This window comes from Panthera uncia, chromosome D1 (genome assembly GCF_023721935.1).
Source record: "Panthera uncia isolate 11264 chromosome D1, Puncia_PCG_1.0, whole genome shotgun sequence".
Lineage (NCBI taxonomy): Eukaryota > Metazoa > Chordata > Mammalia > Carnivora > Felidae > Panthera > Panthera uncia.
This window is the reverse complement of record NC_064808.1, coordinates 21,496,056-21,518,066: the sequence shown is the minus strand read 5'-3', so window position 1 is coordinate 21,518,066 and position 22,011 is coordinate 21,496,056. Positions and strand designations below refer to the sequence as shown.

The window sequence follows — 22,011 nt, the reverse complement described above, 5'->3', positions numbered from 1 at the left end:
ATGATGTGATGAAGACAACCATTGCCATACCCTGTTATCTTTGGTAAACCACCTAACCTTGAACTCTATGATGCCCCTTAAAAAGAAACTAAAAATAATATATATATATATATATATATATATATATATTTAAAGAAATCAGTGGAATGTCAAGTTTTTGGAAAAGAAAAATTCATTTCATAGAATTCCACGTTTTCTGAACTGATTAAATAATGCACTACTTTCGGGAATATGATATTTTACACATCAGCTAGTTCCGGGTTAAAATGTATCATACTGGTTAAACAGACGCTTTATAATCAGACTTGTGTTTCATTTCCTGCTCTGCCACACACACCTGTTTGACATTGGGAAAGTTAATTAACTTTCTAAGCCTCAGTGATCTCATCTCTAAAATAAGGATTAAAAATGCCTATATCTTAGGGTTGTTTTGAAGCCTGAAAAGTACATTTTACACAAGGCTCCTAACCTCATGTAAATGAGCTTACATTCAATTATTCTTCACAACAAACTATGAGGTAAGTAATATTATTATCCCCATTTGCAGAAGAAAATAGGAGGCACTGAGCGAGGAAGTAATTTGCTCAAGGACACAAACCTAAGGGAATGAAAGCCTGGATGTGTACCTAGAGAATCTGGTTCTAGAATACTCCTAACCACTTAGTTGTATTGTTCCGCTATGCTTTCCTTGTGGGGATATACCATGACATTGAAGCCATTTGAAAAAGGAAGGAGTGCAACAGTTTTTTATATTCCTGGAAACCAGCAAAAGCCCCTCTTGTACTACCTTAGTTGGGGCACTAGGACTTTTAAATGAAGGCTTCTCCGGTAAGAATTGGAAACTCGGGATAGTGCAGATTGTTTTTCCCATGGGAAAGTATTTTCAATTTCATTTTAGAATTCAAAAGAATAACATGATTTGCTGTAGTAAGCCGTGACTTTCATCAAATTGCTGAATTTTATCTAGTCTATAATATGACAGATATTCATACTGATATGTATAATATCTGGGAAAATGGGAAGTGGCAGGTTTTGAAGGAAGCTGTAACAAATGTACTTTTATGACAATGTGTCTATGGTCACGTTCTGACATCTATCAGCTCTGTGACTTGGGATGATTCCCTTCACCTCTGTGATCTTCAGTTTCCTTGTGTGTAAAATCCGGACATAACGATTTACAGAGTTGTGACCACCAAATGACATCAATGTATACTAAAACCGTTTTCCAAGTGGAAGCATCTACTGGTTGCTTAGCACAGTTAGTGATAAATCATTCCAATCTCGGTTTTGAATACATGGTGTCCTCAACCCAAACTCTGCTTTCCATTTCTTTTTTTGGGAGACGAGCTTTTACCAGGACAGCAGTTCCTTTAAAACACGTTTAAGCCAGGCAGTTTGAAAGAAAAAGTAGCCCATTTCCCTCCTCAGAGATACTCATCTAATATTTGACACACAGCCATGGCTCTTTAAACATAATATATGGAACCAAATTTAGCTTTTTTTCTTAATGACTTCTCACTTGGGAGAAACACAAGTGACTAAACGGAGTGTCATGTAGTGACCCCGTGAGAGGCGAGGGGAGTGAGGACCTGCTGTGGTAGAGTCTCTGCTTTTTGGTACCTTTGGTCACATTGTCACCCACTTCACCTCCCCCGCCTAGGATCTTTAGGACTAAATTTAGCTTCCCATCAATTCTTCTGACTTATTGTCCGTAATCTACTGTGGGAGAAAATATTTCAAGACAAGTGCATTAAGATTATTACAGCAGCATCATTAAGTCTGGAGCAAGAGTCAAGAGTCTCTTCGAGAATAAGGCATGTAGTTTGGGTGGGGGGTGGTGGGGAAGGAAAGAAAAAGGAGATTGGATGATGGCTGGTGAATCTCCATAGAGATTGGGTCTTAGTTGACTCGCCAGTTTTGCAGGAAATCTTAACCCCGGGTAACTAAGTGTCTAATGCACTTCCCGAGTATTGGCAACATCAAATATCTTGGCAGTCTGGAAAGAATTTATGAATTCCTCTCATAAGAGGTTATGAAATAGTTCAGAAAAACAGGCAAAAAACTTAGGCTTCATTATTAAAACCACACAGTTACTTCGTGCCAAAAAGAGTCCTGACACTGGTATAGAAATGCCCTGCTCCAGCTGAAGGTTATTGAATGGGGAAGACACTAATTTAATTTTTATATCTAGAAAAAGACCAAAAAAAAAAAAAAGAGAGAGAGAGAAATAACTGATTGATTTTAAATACATGTTCTGTTTGCTTTAAAAAACAAATGTTTTTAGATACTGCAAAGATCATTTTCAACACATTTAGATATTTGGGCTTGATATATGCAAACAACTTTCTGAATTTTAAAACAAAGAACGCAGGAAAACATTTCATTTAAAAATATATTTGACAATTTTAGATTACTGGGAAGAAAATCCCTCTTTGGGGCTTTCAGAGTTGTCTGCGGCATATGCCTAATTACCCCTCCTACATGAAGGAGGGGGGTTTTGTTTAGCCCTATTTATAATGTGTTCTTACTTTCAAATTGCATGTTTAACCACAGCAACGTTAGGCACAATGAATGTCATGTTGCCTTCATCCCAAATAGAGAAGTGGATGAGAGAGTGTATATGGTTCAGTTGTCTGGCCAAGATCTGCCACTTTTATTTGTTTTTCTACAAATTCTTCAACTTTTTCTGTTATGCTCTGTGCTTATCTAATAATAGAGTATTACAAAGCAAATTATTTTGGTTTGTCAAGATTATTTTAAAGGTACAGCTTCCTAAAAAAATAATAATAAATAAAGGTACAGCTTCCTGGGAGTAATTTCCATTATAAAAATAGCTCGAACTGCAGGAGCAATCTGAAGAAGTTTGTGGATAATAAATGGACCAAAGATAAAAGCTTTCTCACTAATGAGAGAAAAAGAAATATTCAGTTCTGCTGACCTGTGGTGGGTTTTTATCTTCCTTCAAGAAAAGTGACTTTACTTGCAAGTACTTTTCAAGCCGTTATTAATTCTTAACTATGAAAGATTTTGAAAATTATTATACATTTTCTGAGGTCAGTATATTCTCAGAAGATGTTGAGTTACCTAAAATATAATAGAACAAATTATATAAAAGTATTAATGTCATGAATCTTTGCATCACAAAGTTATTGTTCTATTTGGGATTTGTCAATAATGTAGAAATATCTCATTTCTTATGTGTTAATCATTCAAATGAGAAAACGTAAAAGTTTTAGTTAAAACTTTCAAAGATGGTGGGTGGATATAGGGGTAACTGTAACCATCGATGACCAATTTTGGTTGGAAAGATCTTTAGGTGTCCTTGCAGAACACCTTGCAGAATGTGGCTGTTAGTCTTATTATGTTGGGTCTGTTAAACAGTTATTTAAACAAATGATGAAAGAAACAGGTATATTGAGTTTCATGTTATTTTTCTAATCTCTGCCTCTTTCCTTTTAGAATACAAGAAAAGTGACATTTATCACATATTATAAGCCTCATGGAAGTACAGAGAAAGAGAGAGAATGAAAATTATGGGAAAAATTGAACTGAGGAATTCATTCTAAGAATATTTTATTTATTTAGTACATTAAAATTTAATGTTAGTTCAGGTTTAATTTTTGTCTTTAACTTCTTGCCAGAAGTTTTAAGGGTTTGAAATGTTAGGTTAATAATTTCCAACTAAGGTCATATAGCTGTAAAATTAAAGCTACAGAAGTTACTGGTTAAGTTATAGCAAAGTATGAAAAGATCCTTCCTCCTTTTTTTCATTATTTATTATAGAAATGCCTGTGGTGATTTTAGAACTGAGCAATTCTTGTGCTGATTGATATCATTAACCTCTTCCAGATTAGTCTTTCCAAAATACGGCCATTATCAAAACAAAACTTCTCTGGTCAGATATCTCCATTTCTCCACTATACATTAGGCCAGGAAAAGAGCAGATAATGCAAATCTTCAGTAATGCTGTCCCAATTTATCATTCCATTCCTGTTGACTGTTAACCTCTTTTGCATACACACAAGCTCTTCAATAAAGTGAAGCTACTTGCCATTCTGTAAATATGCACTTTCTGTGCGTGTGCGTGTCGGCACGTCTACTTGAAATCTTCATACTCTATATTCATAGTTCACCTCAACTCTAGCTTGTTAATTCCTCCTGTTTCTCATCCTTTCTTTCGGCAGTAATCACCTCTTTCCTGAACTGTCCTGGTGCTTCAATCCTTTCAAATGGCATGGGACCTACTTAATTTATATATGCAGCAGATAAATATATAATTTATTTTTATATATGATATGTAAATATATAATTTATTTATATATGTGATATATAAATATATATGCACGTATATATGATATAAGTATACGGGAATATAAGTGTGCATATATGTGTATGTTTCAGCGTTCGGTCTGGGGTCAAGGTTTAAATCTTGACTTCTCCCCATAATGTGTGAGTGTTCTTGTGTAAATTCTCTAACCTCTTTGTGCCTCCATGTCCTCATGTAAAAACGCAGTTGATAAAGGTACTTACTTTATAGTGTCATTATGGACATCAGATAACACAGGTAAGAGTCTGAGGATTGCACCTAGCTTATACCTTGAGCTCAATAAATGTTAGCTTTTCTTATTATTATATGTCACAAATTCATATTATTTTACTTATTACATATATTTCACATGATTTTTATGAAATAACATCTTTAGTACATCTATTTGTGTTCATGTATTTGTCACCAAAATGTTTATACAAATGTCCTCATGAAGTATTTATACATAGCACCCCCCAAAAAAAATATATATATATATATGTATAATTTTAAATTTGAAAGGAGTTTCAAACAACTGCTGTGAGAAAAATTAGGTTTATATAAAATTTTATCAAAAGCAAATACCACTTTACTAATAGGCACGTTAGGAAAAAACCCCAAAGCCGGACACATATTTAAGACAGTCATTAGCACTAAACATACAGAATGCTAGTGTGAAAGTATCAGCCCGAATATATATTTAGAGACAGCCTCCAAAGTTCCAGATGTTCTAGGGGTGATGTGACACCAGTGAGGTCTCGTGCTGTGGTGCAACCACCCATTTCCCAACTCTGCCGTCACACTCGGTGGCGTGTGAGGGATGCTGACAGAACTACATGTCCTCCAAGATGACCAGCGCTTGAGCCACCTGTAACCCCAGAAGACTCACCACTGAAGCCAGTCTGCAGGAGATTGTGATTAGAATCAATTATCCATGCTTAATTAAAAGACAATGAAGATATTCTTGTCACACTTCTTTACCTCAGTTCTGACCCAACTCTCTAAGCTGTCAGCTGGATTTCTGTCCCCTGTGTACATCTCCTAATCTCAGACTTCCCCAACTCCTAGAGCCCTTCTCCCATGCCCTCTAATACATGTGGTCTAAAACAGATCTTCTACACTGTAAGCCTCCACTCCAAACATTCTTTCCCACAACACCTCTCTGTAAATTGGAGTGACAAAGCCCCGAAGCTCTCTTAAGGGTGACTACTCCTTTCTCTCACACTACATACTTGCCATGGGGCTGGGGCTGAAGGTGGAGGAGTATTCTATTTGCTCTCATTCCTGGCTCCGAATGAGTTCTCATCACTCCCCGTCTTAATAAGCTTGGGCTGCTATGGCTTAACATCACAGACTAGGTGACTTAAACAACTGACATGTATTTCTCACAGTTCTTAAGGCTTGGAAGTCAAAAATGAAGGTGCCATTTCTTGGTGAGGGCTCTCTTCTTTGATTTCCGGTAGCTGCTATCCCACTGTGTGCTCACACTACGTTTTTTGTTTTTGTTTTTGTTTTTGTTTTTTGTGCACAGGAGACAGAGAACTCTCATGTCTCTTCTTATAGGGCACTAAACTCATCATGAGGGCACCCTACACATGACCTCATCTAACCCCAATTAACTTCTAAAGACCCAGCCTCCACATACCTTCACACTCGGAGTTAGGGCTTCAACAGAAGAATTGAAGGGGACACACAGTCATGTAATTCATAACACTCCCTTAATTCCCAACTATTTTGAAATTCACGTTATCTGACTATACTACATAACATTTCGAAATTTTGTACTCAATAGAAATCATTCACTTAAGTATTAACACCTGAATCATTCTCCTCTTTACCTGTAATTGTTGCTTATTATATGGTCTTCAGCATTTAGTAGGTTGAAGGTTCATGTCACTGGGGCTTTCAGATCTTGTCATCCTTATTTAAAATTTATTTGATATACATTTTTCCTCTTGCCTGTCTATCCACTTCATCTCATAGTAATTTCTAGATTTTTTTTTACTTCCAATAAATATATGACATCTCAAATCTTGATTTAAAGTATCGTCTCTTGGGGTGCCTGGGTGGCTCAGTAGGTTAAGCATCCAGCTTCAGCTCAGGTCATGATCTCACGGTTTGGGAGTTTGAGCCCACATTGGGCTCTGTGCTGACAGCTCAGAACCTGGATCCTGCTTTGGGTTGTGTGTGTGTCTCTCTCTCTGCCCTTCCCCCATTCATGCTCTGTCTCTCTGGTCTCTCAAAAATGAATAAACATTAAAAAAAATTTTAATAAATAAAATATCCTCTCTTACTACAACCTTCTAACATTTAAAAAAAAATTTTATGTTTTATTTTTTTTTTTGAGAGAGAGAGAGAGCAGGGGAGGGACAGAGAGAGAGGGAGACACAGAATCCAAAGACAGGCTCTGGGCTCTGAGCTAGCTGTCAGCACAGAGCCTGACGTGGGTCTGGAACTCGCAAACCGCGACATCATGACCTGAGCCAAAGTCTGACACTTAACCAAGCCACCCAGGAGCCCCTAATCTTCCAACATTTCAACTCACTGACTTTGCATACATTTCAACAATTCTTTTCTTTCCCTGAATTGAACAATCCATTAAATTTATCACTTTTTAAAGTGTTTACCAGCATACCCAATCTGTGGTCTGATATGCACTCTTGTACACAACTTATATTCCTTTATCCATCACCATAATTTCTTGCTCAATATAATCAAGATACATAACCCACTATTCCTCTGGGTTTCTCATTTGGCAAAATCCCAACTGTGATTACATGCAAAACTTCACCTAACTTCCAGAAATAAGGACTGAAACTGATTTGCCTCCCTTTAAATTTATAACTACAAATTTGGCATGCATGATCACAGGAGCCTGTCAATAATACTTGTTTTCATTGGCGATTCCCTTTTCTAGTTTTAGAGACAATAATTTTATACTTTCTCCTCTCAAGGAGAAATTCTCAGATTGACTCCTGGAATTCTAATTCTGCAGCAATATTTTCTCTCACGTGTTTTGACATTGTGGTTTCTTCTCACTTTACTTCTGAAGATTATATTGTATATATCCTTTATATTCTGAGACTAAACATTTCAAGCCCATTGTTAATATTTCTCCTTCAAATGTTATTATTTTAAATTTCTATCTGCTATTTATCTCTCTCTCTCTCTCTCTCTCTCACTCTCATCTCATTGTATGCAGAGCAGGAGAGAATAAAAGTATATGTTCAGAAGATCATCTTGCTCTAATCCCATTTTTTTCTGAATTAATGTTTTCTTTATACTTTGAACATAATCATGTGTGTGTAATCTTAAAATATATAGTTTAAGCTTTGATATATTTCCTATCATTCAGACTCTGTCTACTGTACATAATTGTTTAGATTTTTTCAAACACATCTTAAACACAGCATATCCAAAAATAAACTAATTTTGTTCCTAAACGCAATCCCCTTTTTTAAAAAGTATAGATTTCAAAGAATGGCAGCACTATCTAGTCTGAGCACACCATTGATGCCTCCTCTCCATTACCCTCGCTTCTCACCATCAATCATTCCCAGGTCACTATCATAGACTACCATGTCTTATCTTGATTATGGAAATAACATCTAATTAGATTCCATGCTTCTAGTCTTCCTCTTCTTTGGTTTATTTTCTAAGTATTTAGAAAAGCTATTCTAAAATAAAACTTTATCAATGTAATATTCTCATTAAAAGCTTCAAAACATTTTAATGCTCTTAGTCCACCATGAAAAACATTATCGATTACCCAATCAACAGCCATTCCTCCCATTTTTCTGGCCAGAGGAGCCTATCCCCTATAATACTCACTGAAAATGATACTTCCTTTCCTGGATGTGCTTGCAGCTTGAGAGTCAGCAAATAACTCAATCTTGGCCAACTGAACCTGAGACATGACCTATTACAGAGCTTCTCACATTTTCCTCCTTGACAAAATGAGAGTGATGAGTAAAGATTATTGTATTAGCTCCTACTGCCCCTTCTGGCTCTGTTCTTGCTTCTCTGTAGTCTATTCCTAATATGGCAGCCATTTAAAAAGGAAAACCTTTAAAAGGAAGTCAAATCATGATGCATCTTTACTCACAACCTCAGGTGGCTTCCTGTCTCACTCTAAATGGCAAAGTACATAGACTAGCCTATAAATTTCTATATAATCTACACACCCCCATTCTCGCTGATGCCACGCCTAAGATGGCAGCCCAATATGTATGAGACACAAAATTGAGAAGCTGAGGAGTATGTAAATACAACCTGTATTTTATTTTATTTTATTTTATTTTATTTTATTTTATTTTATGTTATTTTATTTTATTTGTTTGTTTTAGAGAAGGAGAGAGCACATGTGAGTGAGCAGGGAAGGTACAGAGGGAGGGAAGAGAGAGAATTTTAAGCAGGCTCTATGCCTGATGCGGGGCTCAATCTCATGACCATGAGATCATGATCTGAGCCGAAATCAAGAGTCGGACACTTAACCACTGAGTCACCCAGGTGCCCTGCAACCTGTATTTTAAAGAAAGCTGCAAAGAATTGGGATCATAACTTTTTAAGAACTTACTAAAAAATGATTGAACAGGCTTTGGTATACTTAGATATCAACTTAATTTTTCCACACCCTTTTTGGCCACCTGAATAAGCAAATGACAGGGGAGAAGGAAAAAAAAAGGAGAACGGTGGGACTTGTGCCAAATGGAGAGCTGTGTGTTTTCCTTCCTGATCCCCATGGGAGATGCCTTACCCTAAAGCCAAAGTGAGAAGGCTTCCAAGAGCCACCGATAGGAATTGGAAGTATTTGCAAAAAGGGGAAACTGGTGTCGTTAATTTGAACATTCACTAATGCAGACGTGCTAACCTGTTTCCTGTGCTTATTTAGCAGCAAAAAGATTTAGACAGAGATGGCCAGATGTAAAGAAGGGATGTCAGTGAACAACCTGCACACACACTCCTCTCCCAACAGGAGGTGACAAGGGTGAAATTTTGTATGGGTGAAGTGCAATTGCAGAATATAGCTGTAATCGATACGCCTTGCTGTTGCCTCAACCCACTTGATCCATTTGATGTGAGCTGACAGAGTAAGAAGCGTGGAATATGCATCAAATGATGAGAGTCAAAGTAAGAGGCTGGCGAAGAGGTTCATACTGAGCTAGATGTCTCCAGTCAGAGAATCATGTAGTGGGTTTTAGCAGTGCATGTACCCACTGACAGAAGTAGCTTTTGAATGCCTGCTACACAAAGGATATTGACAATGACACTTTGCCAAAAATTCTGCTTTATGGCACCAGTATCTGAGAACCTAGAACCAAAAGAAGGATGAAAGGAGTGAACAAGACCACTACCTTTCCAAACCATGAAAGAAGAAAAGAAATATAATTAAAACAGATATGAAATGGAGGGATAACTGAGTTAATTAGGACTCCTAAATAATTAAAATTGCACAGAAAGTCATTAGATCTGAAAAACGTGATTGCATACTGAGGGCACAGAGATTTTACATATCACAATTGGTGGCACAGACCAATAATATAGAATCATTTTACATTTGTATCACCATAAGTTTTCATATTGCCCAATATAGCAATCCTTTAGATAGATGCTTTGTTTTATATTGCACCCTCCTTCTGGGGAGCACAGTGTTTTTCTCATTTATCAAATAATCGTAATTCATAGAGAAATTAAGACTGAAAAAGTTGATTTCCCCCAAGAGGATAATTATAGGCTTGGTCATAAGCTGTCTCAAATACTTTACTCATTTGAATTCATACACTCCATCTTTGATAATAAAGGCAGTTTTTGTGTAAATCTAAGTTTCACTCTTACATAAGGAATTCTCAGACACTTTTAGTGGAAATAATTTTACTATTTTAATTTTCTCATTCTTAAAAATATGAAGTTTCCCTGGAAATGTAAACTGGTGCAGCCACTCTGGAAAACAGTATGTAGGGTCCTCAAAAAAAACTAAAAATAGAATTACCCTATGACCCAGCAATTGAATTACTAGGTATTTATCCAAAGGATACAGGTGTGCTGTTTCAAAAGGACACATGCACCCCAATGTTTATAGAAGCACTATCAGCAATAACCAAAGTATGGAAAGAGCCCAAATGTCCATCGATGGATGAATGGGTAAAGAAGGTGTGGGTATATATATATATATATATATATATATATATATATACAGTGGAGTATTACTCAGAAATCTTGCCATTTGCAACTACGTGGATGGAACTAGAGGGTATTATGCTCAGTGAAATTAGAGAAAGACAAATATCATATGAATTCACTAATACTAGGAGTTTAAGAGACAAAACAGATGTTCAAACATAAGGGAAGGGAAACAAAAATAATATAAAAACAGGGAGGGGGACAAAGCATAAGAGACTCATAAATATGGAGAACAGAGGGTTACTGGAGGGGGTATGGGAGGGGGGGAAGAGCCAAATAGGTAAGGGGCATTAAGGAATATACTCCTGAAATCATTGTTGCACTATATGCTAACTAATTTGGATGTAAATTAAAAAAAATAAAATTTAAAAATATATGAAGTTTACCAACTTTTTTAGAAATCACTTATGTTTCTGAATGTGTTGAGTGAGATTGTATCAGACCAATACCAACAACTTAACTATTCTAAGGAGTCTGAGGGTTCGCCATACAATCAAAATCTGAGAGGGTAGGTAGGAGGGAAACACAGAGAGAGGAGCATGGCACTTAACTCCTTTTTCCCTCTAGATGCATCTGTTTGTTCCAAATGTGGAGAGGGGACTGAAAAGATGAATCTTTTCTAGTGGTTCCACTAGACTGCAGAGACAGAAATTGGGCATCACACCTGCTAAGATAGAAAGGCCTCATAAAACAAGCCAGGCCTAGAGGAGTTCAAAAACTGGAAGTTTTTCCCTTCTAGAGAAAGATAACATGATATAGAACTTCTAATAATCTTTATAAAATTTTATTAAAATTTTCCAGTACTTAATGACAATTATCCCAGCAGTTTGGAGTTATTAAGTGGGAATATTAAAACAAGTGTGACTAAAATGTTCAATAAAACAGACAATGAGAAGGAGAATTTTGGCAGAGAATGACAATCTATGAGGAAAAAGTTAAAAGCATGTAACTGGAAAATCCAAGATAGAAAGCTAAGAACAAGTTAAGTGGATATGATAATCAAAGGGACACAGCTGAAGAGAGAATTAAGGAAACTGAAGACAGGTTACCAGAAAATATCTAGACTGACACAAGAATTGTCTTGTTTGCTTGATTTGCCACTATACGTAGAGTAACTAGCACAATTCTTAAACATAGTAGGCATCCACCGCTTCTACTACTAGTACTTATTATTACTGCTTATTATTACTACTGTTACTACCAATACCACTATTTCTAGCTTCAATTATTAGCAATTATTGAACACTCACTATGTGCTGGGCATGATTATGAAAACTTGAATGTGTTAATCCATTTGATTTATACTAGAATTTAATTAAGAGATAACTAGTGTTGTCCTCATTTTATAGATGATAAACTGGAGCACAGAAGATTAAGTAAGGGTGTCTGACTAGCTCAGTCAGTGGAGCATGTGATCTCGGGGTTGTAGTTTCTAGCCCCACTCTGGGTGTAGAGATTACTTAAAAATAATAAAAATGACTAAGTTGTTTGAGGTCATATATTTAGTGAATAGTCAGTATCAACTCTTAATCAAATTAATCCTATTATACTGATTCTCAAAAAGATAAGTGTCAATAAGCTGATGAAAAAAAAACAAGCAAAAAGGATTTGAGGGAGAGAATGGGAAAGAGGAAGAGAAGGATGCCTGTTTAACTACTTGCTCAGTTATCTTTTCAAAGTTTTCCATTTCTTTTCTACATGTAAAAGGAAATGTTCCTATGAAAGTAAAATCTTGATCATTTTGATCATATTAGTATAGGATGGGGAAAGGGAAAAATGGCATCTGGTCTACATCCCTAACTTTATTATCCATAATATTATTTAACATCATCATAGTTTCTATAACTTTCAATAGCAAGCAACTTAATGCTAATTTTTCACTGTGGATTTTTGTACTGGGAATAATAGAGTCACTTGTCTATAACTTGTCAGAAAGTCTAGATTAATGAGCTAACGTTGAGGAAGCATATGAAATGCAAAGTAGACATTTGAGAGATTGTCTAAAGGTTTTATTAAAAACAAGCAGAGGGAGTTCTACTGAACACACATGGAATATATGCTGATATTGAGTAGTGACAGTATCCTCAAGGTTCCAGCATCCCCAACTTTGAGAGAATTTGCAGTCTTGAAAATTGAAAAGTCACTGACACAACAAATAATTTGTATTTCTACATTTTATGCTCTAAAAATGCTAGTGTTTGAAATATTTCATCACAGTGTTTAAAATTGTGAACTACTTGAAAAATGAAGAGAGTTACAAGCATCACATAGATAATCCATTTGACTATAAATGTTTGGGGTTTTGGGGATACAAATATTTAAAACTGCCAGGTCTCACTCAAAGAAACATATTTTATATCCCCTGTAGCCTTAATACATGTCTTCTGTTCTTGTTGACCTTCCTAAAAGTATCTATTCACTTTCTGTTTTTTAACAAATTGTCCAATACAGACCATTAATAAAAAAAAAAAGAGTAGAGATTTTCTCTCAGAAGTGCCTGAAAAAGATTTCTTTGACTTACCAAATAAATATTAATTACATTCATTGTATTAGATATTCTTAAGTCATTTAGAATGGATTTTCTAAAATAGGTTAAGTAGGAAATATGTAATCAAATGAAGCAGGGTCACTATATTTTACACCCAAATAAAACTTAGCATACAAATAGGAAAGTAACATTTAATTATACAAACATAAATTAGAAAAAAAGAATGAAAGAGAGCATTTTACTTTTTTCATAGTTACCAGGATTTTATTAACAGAGATATTTAAAACATGAAAAAATGATTTAATTCTTATTTAAACCTATTCATAACACTGCAATTATGTTTAAGTCATTTAATGTGTTAATGATAATCACCATTATTAATATTTTTTTATGCTTCTGCACACTCTAAGGTCAAAAGAAGTGATGAAAGACAGCCCCAGTTGTGCTTTGTATCTTCCAAATTTAAAAATTTGATTAACAGTATTCAGAATCAGTGAACTATTTAAATCTTACAAAAATACTCACTTTTCTAAGATGGTCCTGAAAAAGCTTGTTCCTTTATTTGGAAAGTGTTGAGAGTCTATTACATGCCAGTACCTTTGTAGACCCTGGAACCATAGTAGTAAATAATACAGAGAAAACCCTGCCCTCATGGAGCTTATAATTCACTCAAGGGAAAATAGACATAAAAAATTACATCTGCTGGCAGAGCCGAGATGCGTGCCCCAAGCGGTCCGCCTCCGCTGCCTGTAGCCCGCGGCCCCAGCAGCAGCGCCCCCACCGGGTGGAACATCTTCCCCCCACAACCTCAGGGCAGCCGGCACCTGCCAGGATGCGGCCATTGTGTGCTATACGGACTCGCCTTCTATCTGCCCTCAGTCCCAGGGAAAACCGTGATCAGCATCATGCCAGCTGAGGTTGGTGTCCTAGTTGGAAAAGACAGGTCTTTTCTTCGTGAATGAGCTGACACTTGGGGGCCAAAAATATTGTTATCCAGGACTCGCTGCTGCAGAACGGGGAATTTACCGCGGATCTTCCTACCGGAAGGGCTGGTGGAGCTCTCACTTTCAGAGCCACTATCACCACGACTGCCAAGACGCCAGTCGTGCTGATGGGCAAAGAAGGTGTCCCCTGTGGTGTGATCAACAAGAAATGTTATGAAATGGCCTCCCACCTGCCATGTTCCCAGTGCTGACCTCTCTGTCCCTTTCCCCAACTACTCCCCACTGGTTTTCCACCCGTCTCCTTCCCATGCAGCACATACATCATTTTTATTTGGCAGGGGGCATTACCCCACATCCGTTATTGCTGCCAAAACCGCGTGGGCTAGGGGCTGGGGCTGGGGCTGGATGCACAGACACCTCCCCCTCCCCTCACCCCTCCTGTGTGTGGTTGGAAAACTTTTCTGTTTTTTGTTTTTTTTTTTCCCCTGAATAAAAATGAGTCTACGAAAAAAAAAAATAAGTCTTATGAAGATTATGAACAATGTGAGTGTGAGTTGGGTTAGGAGCAATTTAAGTATGCAAATATGACTTGCAGAGGTGGTGATCTATGAGCAGAGACCAGATGACAAAAAGCAACCGAGGCTATGAGCAGGTAGCAGAGCCCCCCAGCAGAGGAACAGCAGGCCCTTCACCCAAAGGAGATTCACATGTTTCAGTAACGGAAAGAAGTTCCTGTGGCGGGAGCACCGAGAGGCAGCTGTGTAGGAGATGGATCATAGAAGAACAAGGAAGGCAGCCTTCAGACCATTAGGGAGCTATCTGCATAGTCCAGGTGAGGATGCTAAACTGATGCGCGGACCAGGTGGTAACGGTAGAGATCGAGCAGAGCAGCCAACACTCAGAATAGATTCATTGCTTGGCTTTTAAGTCTTCAATTAAATTGAACCTCTGCGAGTATTTGCTCTTGATATTACATTTTTAGATTCTCGTGTATCCCTTCAATTAGTTTTCATTCCTAATTAATATAATTTATTTGTTTTTCATTTAATCGTGGACAGCATCGACCAGGTTGGAAAGAAAACCACATCTGGATCTTAATAAATCAGTATATGTGAGACTATTTATACTTTCACTTCTGAGCCTGGAATAGAAAAGGAGGAATGTAATTTTTAAAAATATAATTTTCTTTCATATAGATTATATATGGTGAGTTTGGCAGCTCTTTCAGGGTTGGAGGCCAATTTGCTGAATAAGTTCTTTTGACAAACTAAGATTTGAAATATGACCAAGAAAGTTATTTGTGAATTTTTAGTTTTTCCTTTAACAAAGATTTCTAAGTGCATCTTTATAATCTCTTTCACAAAGCCTTTAACAAGAGATCATTTTAGTGGAAGAAATTTTATATGTCAGTATTACTGTACATAATTCTACCTTTTTAAATGCACATCTATGGCCCATTTCTAACTTTTAATTTTAGAAGTTGGAAATCCCCATTATACATGGAAGAAATATAGCCTATGCATATATAATATGTATTTTCATGTTAAAGGACAAAAGTCATATATTTGGAGATCTAAAATCAGCTCCAACTATTTCTACTCCAGCTCCTTTCTTTGAGGCAGAACTTTCTTCAAGCCATGCTAAATAATTTTCTACTGTAGCTCAAGCCCTCTTGTGCCTGTAATAGCCATGTACAGAATAATAAACACTAAATCTCTCTAACTGGCTTTGATTTTTTTAAATATGGTTAATTCAATATTTAATTTAATATAAAGAGAATGTCTGGACAAATAATACATTTTTATATCCAAGCTGTCACTTTTATAAAACTACATTACTTCCAGCTCCTACCTCCTCAACATTTCCTAATAATTTAAGGTTTATATTGATAGTTTCAATAAAATCTCAACGTAATCGATATTTTTAACTCATTGCAAGCTGCTTTTTCTGGGCCTTCTTGTCCAATCTACTCAAACTCGTCTGAAAAAAACCCTGAATATTCCAATCTCTGAGTTAGTGCACATTATCAGTCATGGTTTTCACATCAAAATATCCCCTGTTCCTCTAGAACCTTCTAAATACTAATCTGTCAAAGCTGAACAAAGATCCATCTCCTCTCTGACACCTTTTTTGACTATTCAGTCAGTTGTGTCTCTTCCTACATTATTCTGTAAGATTCACGTGAGACTTAGTTAATAACTGTCCTTTTTTGCTTCTTTGTTTTGGTACATGTTTATCTCTCACTTCTTGACTGTAGGAGTTCTTTTTGTTGTCATTGTTGTTTAGTTTGAATGCATTCCGAAGGAACATACATTCTCCATTTGAACAGAGTTCCTAGAATATCCCACAGATGTATACCCATTCTATTTATTTTCTTGCTGACCACTGTGGGTGCTTAATTTGATGATTCTATTCTGTATATCTTCCTTAGAGTACAGAACAGAGATAAGTTTCTCACTCCACTAAACTGAGAGATGGAGGGAGCTTTACATTGTCTTCTAGTCATCATTCAGTTGGACAGGGATAAGAAATGTGTTGCTCACATTTCAGAAGTAAGAATTTTTTTTTTTTTTTGTCACCCTTGACTTCTCTTTGGATATGGAGAGAGCAAAGGGCATAAAAAACTCCATGAAGAAGTCAGGGGAAGAATATCTGACTTGCAAATCCCAACCTGTGTCAGGAGAAGCCAAAGAAAAACAGCAGGCTTCTAGTAAACTAAAGTTACAAAGAATCTCAGTGAATAGGACCAAACAAAAAAGATCTGTGGAAGATAAAGCTTCCTGTTCAGAAAATACAGCACAAGGCAATGGAGGAGTAAGACTTTGGAAGAAGGTATTGATTCCTTCAGTACTTTCTGAAGTTCCACCAGCCAACCTGCTTCGTGGAGACATCCTGTGGGCCTGGTGCCAACAGCAAAAGCTGAGCACCAAAGGCCGGAAATTAGATGCACGTAAGCAACTCTGTGAATATGCTTACCCTGATCAAAATAAGAACGTTCCTATCACCACAAAGGAGGCCAGGAATCTCACAGTCAGAAAGAAGACCAAAGACAGACAAGAGGGAAATGTACCTGGAAAGTTCTGGAAAAAAGTTATCTTCTGATGGAATGCACACCCCTGAAGTGGCTGCTCCCCCTAAGGGTCGGGGGTGCCTACCTCCTGAAGGGAATCCATACCATTGTTGTGACAATGTTGGGCCCAGATGCTGTGATTACCTCCTGGTCCAGAACTGCAACCAGGACTGGGAAGATGGAGACAATGGAATAGCCACAGGAGGCCTATGGTGTCAGATAGTTTCATTGGGAGAAGTCTGCCTGAAGACACAGAGGGTTGGGTTCACCTGCAATTTCATGCAGGACAAGCCTGAGTACCTGAAAAACGGGAGAGTATGTGTTCTCTTCTGGCTTCTGGCCTGCAATTTTCTACCCCCCCCCCCCCCCCACACCTGGAGGACAATATGCTGTACCCCAAATGTGTTCAGAAGAATAAAGTATTAATGAAAAGCCTCAATGAGATTATAATACCAGGAAAAGAGGTACATCTGTGATTATAATTTTTTATTTTTATTTATTTTTGAGAGTGAGCATGCAGGCGTAAGGGAGGAGTAGAGAGAGAGGGAAAGAGAGAGTCGTAAGCGGGCTCCCTGCTGTCAGCACAGAGCCCAATGTGAGGCTTGATCTCACTGTTCATGAGATCACGACATGAGCCGAAATCAAGAGTTGGGTGCTCAACCGATTGAGCCACCCAGGTGCCCCATGCTGTGATTATAATTAATGGTGGGAAGGGAACCATGATCAACTCCATAGTATACTGACAGCTGGATGGAAGGCTGCTCCACACCTCCCATGCTTCCTGCTTACAGAACACACAAGCTGGTGGGTTACAGGTGTTATCCTCAGACCCTCAACAAGGCCTGAGGCTTCGTGGGTTGGGGTACAGAGGTTCTTATGTTTGAAATTGGAAAAGCATTACAGCAATCACTATTCATTCCAGTTAATAAAAATAAAAGGTCATTCATACTACCAAATGTTTACCCTTCTGAAATTGAAGTGGGAGCCTGAGCTGCCACCATCATGGCAGGGGTGAAATGGAAAACAGCTGTGTTTCCATGTTGGCTCTCCCTTCTCTTGGGATTCTCTTGGGAGGCGGCTACCTTCTCAGTTTCCTGACTTCAAGCTGTTGAGTATTTTATTTGTTAATGTTTTACTTTATTTATTGAGAGAGAGAGAGAGAGAGAGAGAGAGAGAGGAGAGAGAAAATCCCAAGCAGTCTCCCAGCTGTCAGTGTGGACTCCTACGTGGGGCTTGATCCGACGAATCATGAGACCATAACCTGAGCCAAAATCAGGAGTCAGATGCTTAACCAACTGAGCCATCCAGACACCCTTAAACTGTTGAGTATTTTAAACCAAAGGGAAAGCAGTTATCCTTTCCCCACTCCCCAAAACATACTGTTAATATAAAAAACATTTTTTGATGTTTTCTTAAGAACCTGAGACTGCTGTGCTGTGTCTCTGGGATAAAAACACAGGGCACTTTGCCCGTATTATTTCCACTTGTAACTGTTATGTATGTTTCTGCTACTTAAAAATGTTTAAGATTACTTCTGAATCAGAAATATATTATGTATTTGGTTTTTAAATGTATATATAAAATCATCTATTGTTTATAGCAGACCACATGCCTTGTGGGCAGATTATTGTTAATATTCTTAACTCAGAATTAAGCCAGAACAATGATTTTCTTTGGCATGATTCTTTTGTTTTTTTAAACCACTCAAATGAGGTGTGATCAACACAAAAAGCTATACATTTAAAGCATAGAATTTGATAAGTTGGCTTCATTTTTACTTTTTTGTGTACTTCCTGAATTCATAGTTCTGTGACTCTTAGAAAAGATGTGTTTTGAGGCATCTGGGTGGCTTAGTCGCTTCAGCATCCAACTTCGGCTCAGGTCATGATCTCGCGACTTGTGGCTTCAAGACCGCCTCGGGCTCTGTGCTGACAGCTCAGAGGCTGGAGCCTGCTTCAGATTCTGTCTCTCTCTCTCTCTCTCTCTCTGCCCTTCCCTTACTCACGCTCTATTTCCCACAAAAATAAACATTTTTTAAAAAAGATTAAAAAGAAAAGATGTGTTTTTCACTTTTTTGTGTTTCATGGCAGTTTCCAACATTGTTTTATTATGGATTTTGAGATTATGAGACTTTTTCCCCCTTCCAAAATGCACTAGAAGGAGCCATAGAGTTGAAAGTTTGTAATCATCATGATATAGACAAATTTGGACAAGAATCCTCAATAAACATTAACAACTAGGAAAAAAAAAAAGAAAGAAATGTCTTGCTCAATGAAAGATACACAGCAAAGCAGAGGAGAGTAGAGACTAACTGGCTTCTATGTGCTTCTAGTTTTTTGTTCATACAATTAATACAGGATTCATAACATTATAAGTGCTTGTTAATGTGACTTAGACTCTTCATTAGAACAAGAACTGTGTATTTGAGTTGTCAGCTCAATGCCCAGCATATAGTAAGCATTGAATAAACAAGGGTTAAATTATTTTTCCAGCATATCAGGTGGAAATTAATTTGCTTTAATGTTTTCTTCATTCTCCTAGATATCCCTTTTTCTCATTGTTTCTTTTCATTTTTGAATCTTTTTTCAATTTGCCCTATATTTTCATTGACTTTAAGGTGGGAAATTAAAAAAAAAAAAGATTGTTAATTTATTTGGGGCTTTCATCCTCTTGGTGCATCAGCTGGAAAAGGCCAAATGCAAATATGTTTGCCAAAACAGCTTATGTATTCCTGTCAATTTCTGCCTGCTCAAAACATACTTCTTTCACAGCAGCCAGCAACGAAGAGATTTGGAGCAAGAAAGCAATGAGTCTGCCTTCCTTTCCAGCTCATATCATGTTGTGCATTTGGAACCGAGAGCTAAGATATTTTATTTATCTCTTATCACCAAAAGAAGCTTAACTGTTTTATAATGCCTTTCAGTGCAGGTGATTGGTGAACCTCAAATAAGTATTATATATGATTTTACCATGAATTCTTGAAACATTTCATCAAGTTCCCTAAAGATGCACTGTTTTTAAAAGGAACAATTCACTTAGCAACCCCTAAAAAACAAATTCTGTAAAACTTACTAATCAAGAAGAAAACAAGTAGGCAGTATGGCTGTGCAAATCCCAGCCTGGACCATAGTTCCAACATCCCGATGATCTAATCCTTGTAGTCACAAGGATATATATGGTCTATCCATTATGTAACCATAAGCGTGTATCTGTGACAAGGGTATGGTGTGCAGCATTTTATGCCTCTGAGAATGACAGAGCTAAATTTAACACTGAAAATGTATTTGACACACATGCAGTTTTAACAATTACAAACGATCTTCTAGGAGCAGTTCCAATAATTGCATCTCATTCAAAAATACATGGCAAGGCCACATGTTTGCCAGTACCCTGGGTACTGCTTGAGAGTACAGTGTCCCCACCCTGGAGTTTGGCAGTGTGGTAGCCCTCATGCACAGAAGACAGGATCAAAAAAGTTTTTCCTAAATATTTTGGACGTTAAAGATATACACACTCTGTCTCTCACACACACACACTCCCTACCTCCCCTCTCATATTATATATGTGATGTGTGTGTAGGTATAAGTATATAGATATAGGTATAGATGTATCTATATCTGTACTTGTATTTATGCCTTCATCTATATCTTTGTTTATACCTATACTTATACATCTATATCTCTTTTTTAAAAAAATAAATGTTTATTCATTTTTGAGACAGAGAATGTAAGCAGAGGAGGGGCAGAGAGAGAGGGAGACAGAGGACCCAAAGCAGGCTCCATGCTGACCGTAGCAAGCCTGATGTGGAACTCAAACTCACAGACCTAGAGATCATGATCTGAAGTTGGACACCCAAAGGACTGAGCCACCCAGGCCCCTCTATCTTTATCTTTATATCACTCTATCATCTGTCATCTATTTATCTATTTTTATCTATCTATCATCTATCATCTATCTATGTATCTATGTATCTATCTATCTATCTCTATAATTTACCTACCTACCTATCATCTATCAATCATCTCTCATCTACCTACCTGTCTATCTATCTATTATCTATCATCTATCGATCTATCTAGAGAACCAAGCATCCTGTGTACATCTTAACCTAGCTGACAATGCCCAATAGAGTTTCTATGTATAATTTTTAATTTAATGTAAGTTTCATTTTATAAATTTTATAATTTGCAAATGTTTTCTTAAAAAGTCACTCATTTAGGAGCTCTTGGCTGGCTCAGTCAATGGAACATGCGACTCTTGATCTTGGGGTTGTACGTTTGAGCCTCACATTGCATGCAGAGATTAAAAATAAAAAAATCTTTTTTAAAAAAGTTACTTAAATTAAGGTGCTTCCAAATTGTGTTCAATACATTGTTATTTCATAAAGGATTGAGTGATAGTAAAAACAAAAAAATTGACGCAGAATTTTTTTTTTTCAAAATGTTTTGTAGAATTTATTCATTTTTGAGAGACAGAACATGAGTGGGGAGGGGCAGAAAGAGAGCGAGAGACAGAATCCAAAGCAGGCCCCAGACTCTGAGCTGTCAGCACAGAGCCTGATGCAGGGCTTAAATCCATGAACCATGAGGTCATGACCTGAGCTGAAGTCAGGTGCTTAGCTGACTGAGCCACACAGACACCCCTAATTGACCCAGAATTTTAATGACCATTATAAATTATTACGATTCTTTAAATATATTCATAAATTTACTCAATTATTTTATATTTAATTATTATTTTTTTATTATTTTTCACACCACTAGATTTCCCCTTTTAACTTTTGGTGTAGATAAAAAATTTTGAGATAAGTAATTCAGAGATAAATAATTTTAAGGACATACTTAAGAATATTGTATGGGAGGGCGCCTGCGTGGCTCGGTTGGTTGAGCATCTGACTTTGGCTCAGGTTATGATTTCATGGTTTGTGGGTTCTAGCCCTGAGATGGGCTCTGTGTTGACAGCTCAGAGCCTGGAGCCTGCTTCACATTCTGTGTCTCCCTCTCTCTCTGCCCCTCCCCCTATC

At 37.2% G+C, this 22,011-nt stretch overlaps 2 pseudogenes; both read left to right on the top strand.

Annotated features, from left to right (window-relative positions):
• LOC125928899 (profilin-1-like) overlaps nt 1-14,170 on the top strand; it is a 31,164-nt pseudogene extending 16,994 nt beyond the window's left edge.
• A 2,346-nt stretch (nt 14,171-16,516) lies between these two features.
• On the top strand, nt 16,517-17,464 carry LOC125928892 (developmental pluripotency-associated protein 4-like; annotated as a pseudogene).
• Nucleotides 17,465-22,011: the final 4,547 nt, after the last annotated feature.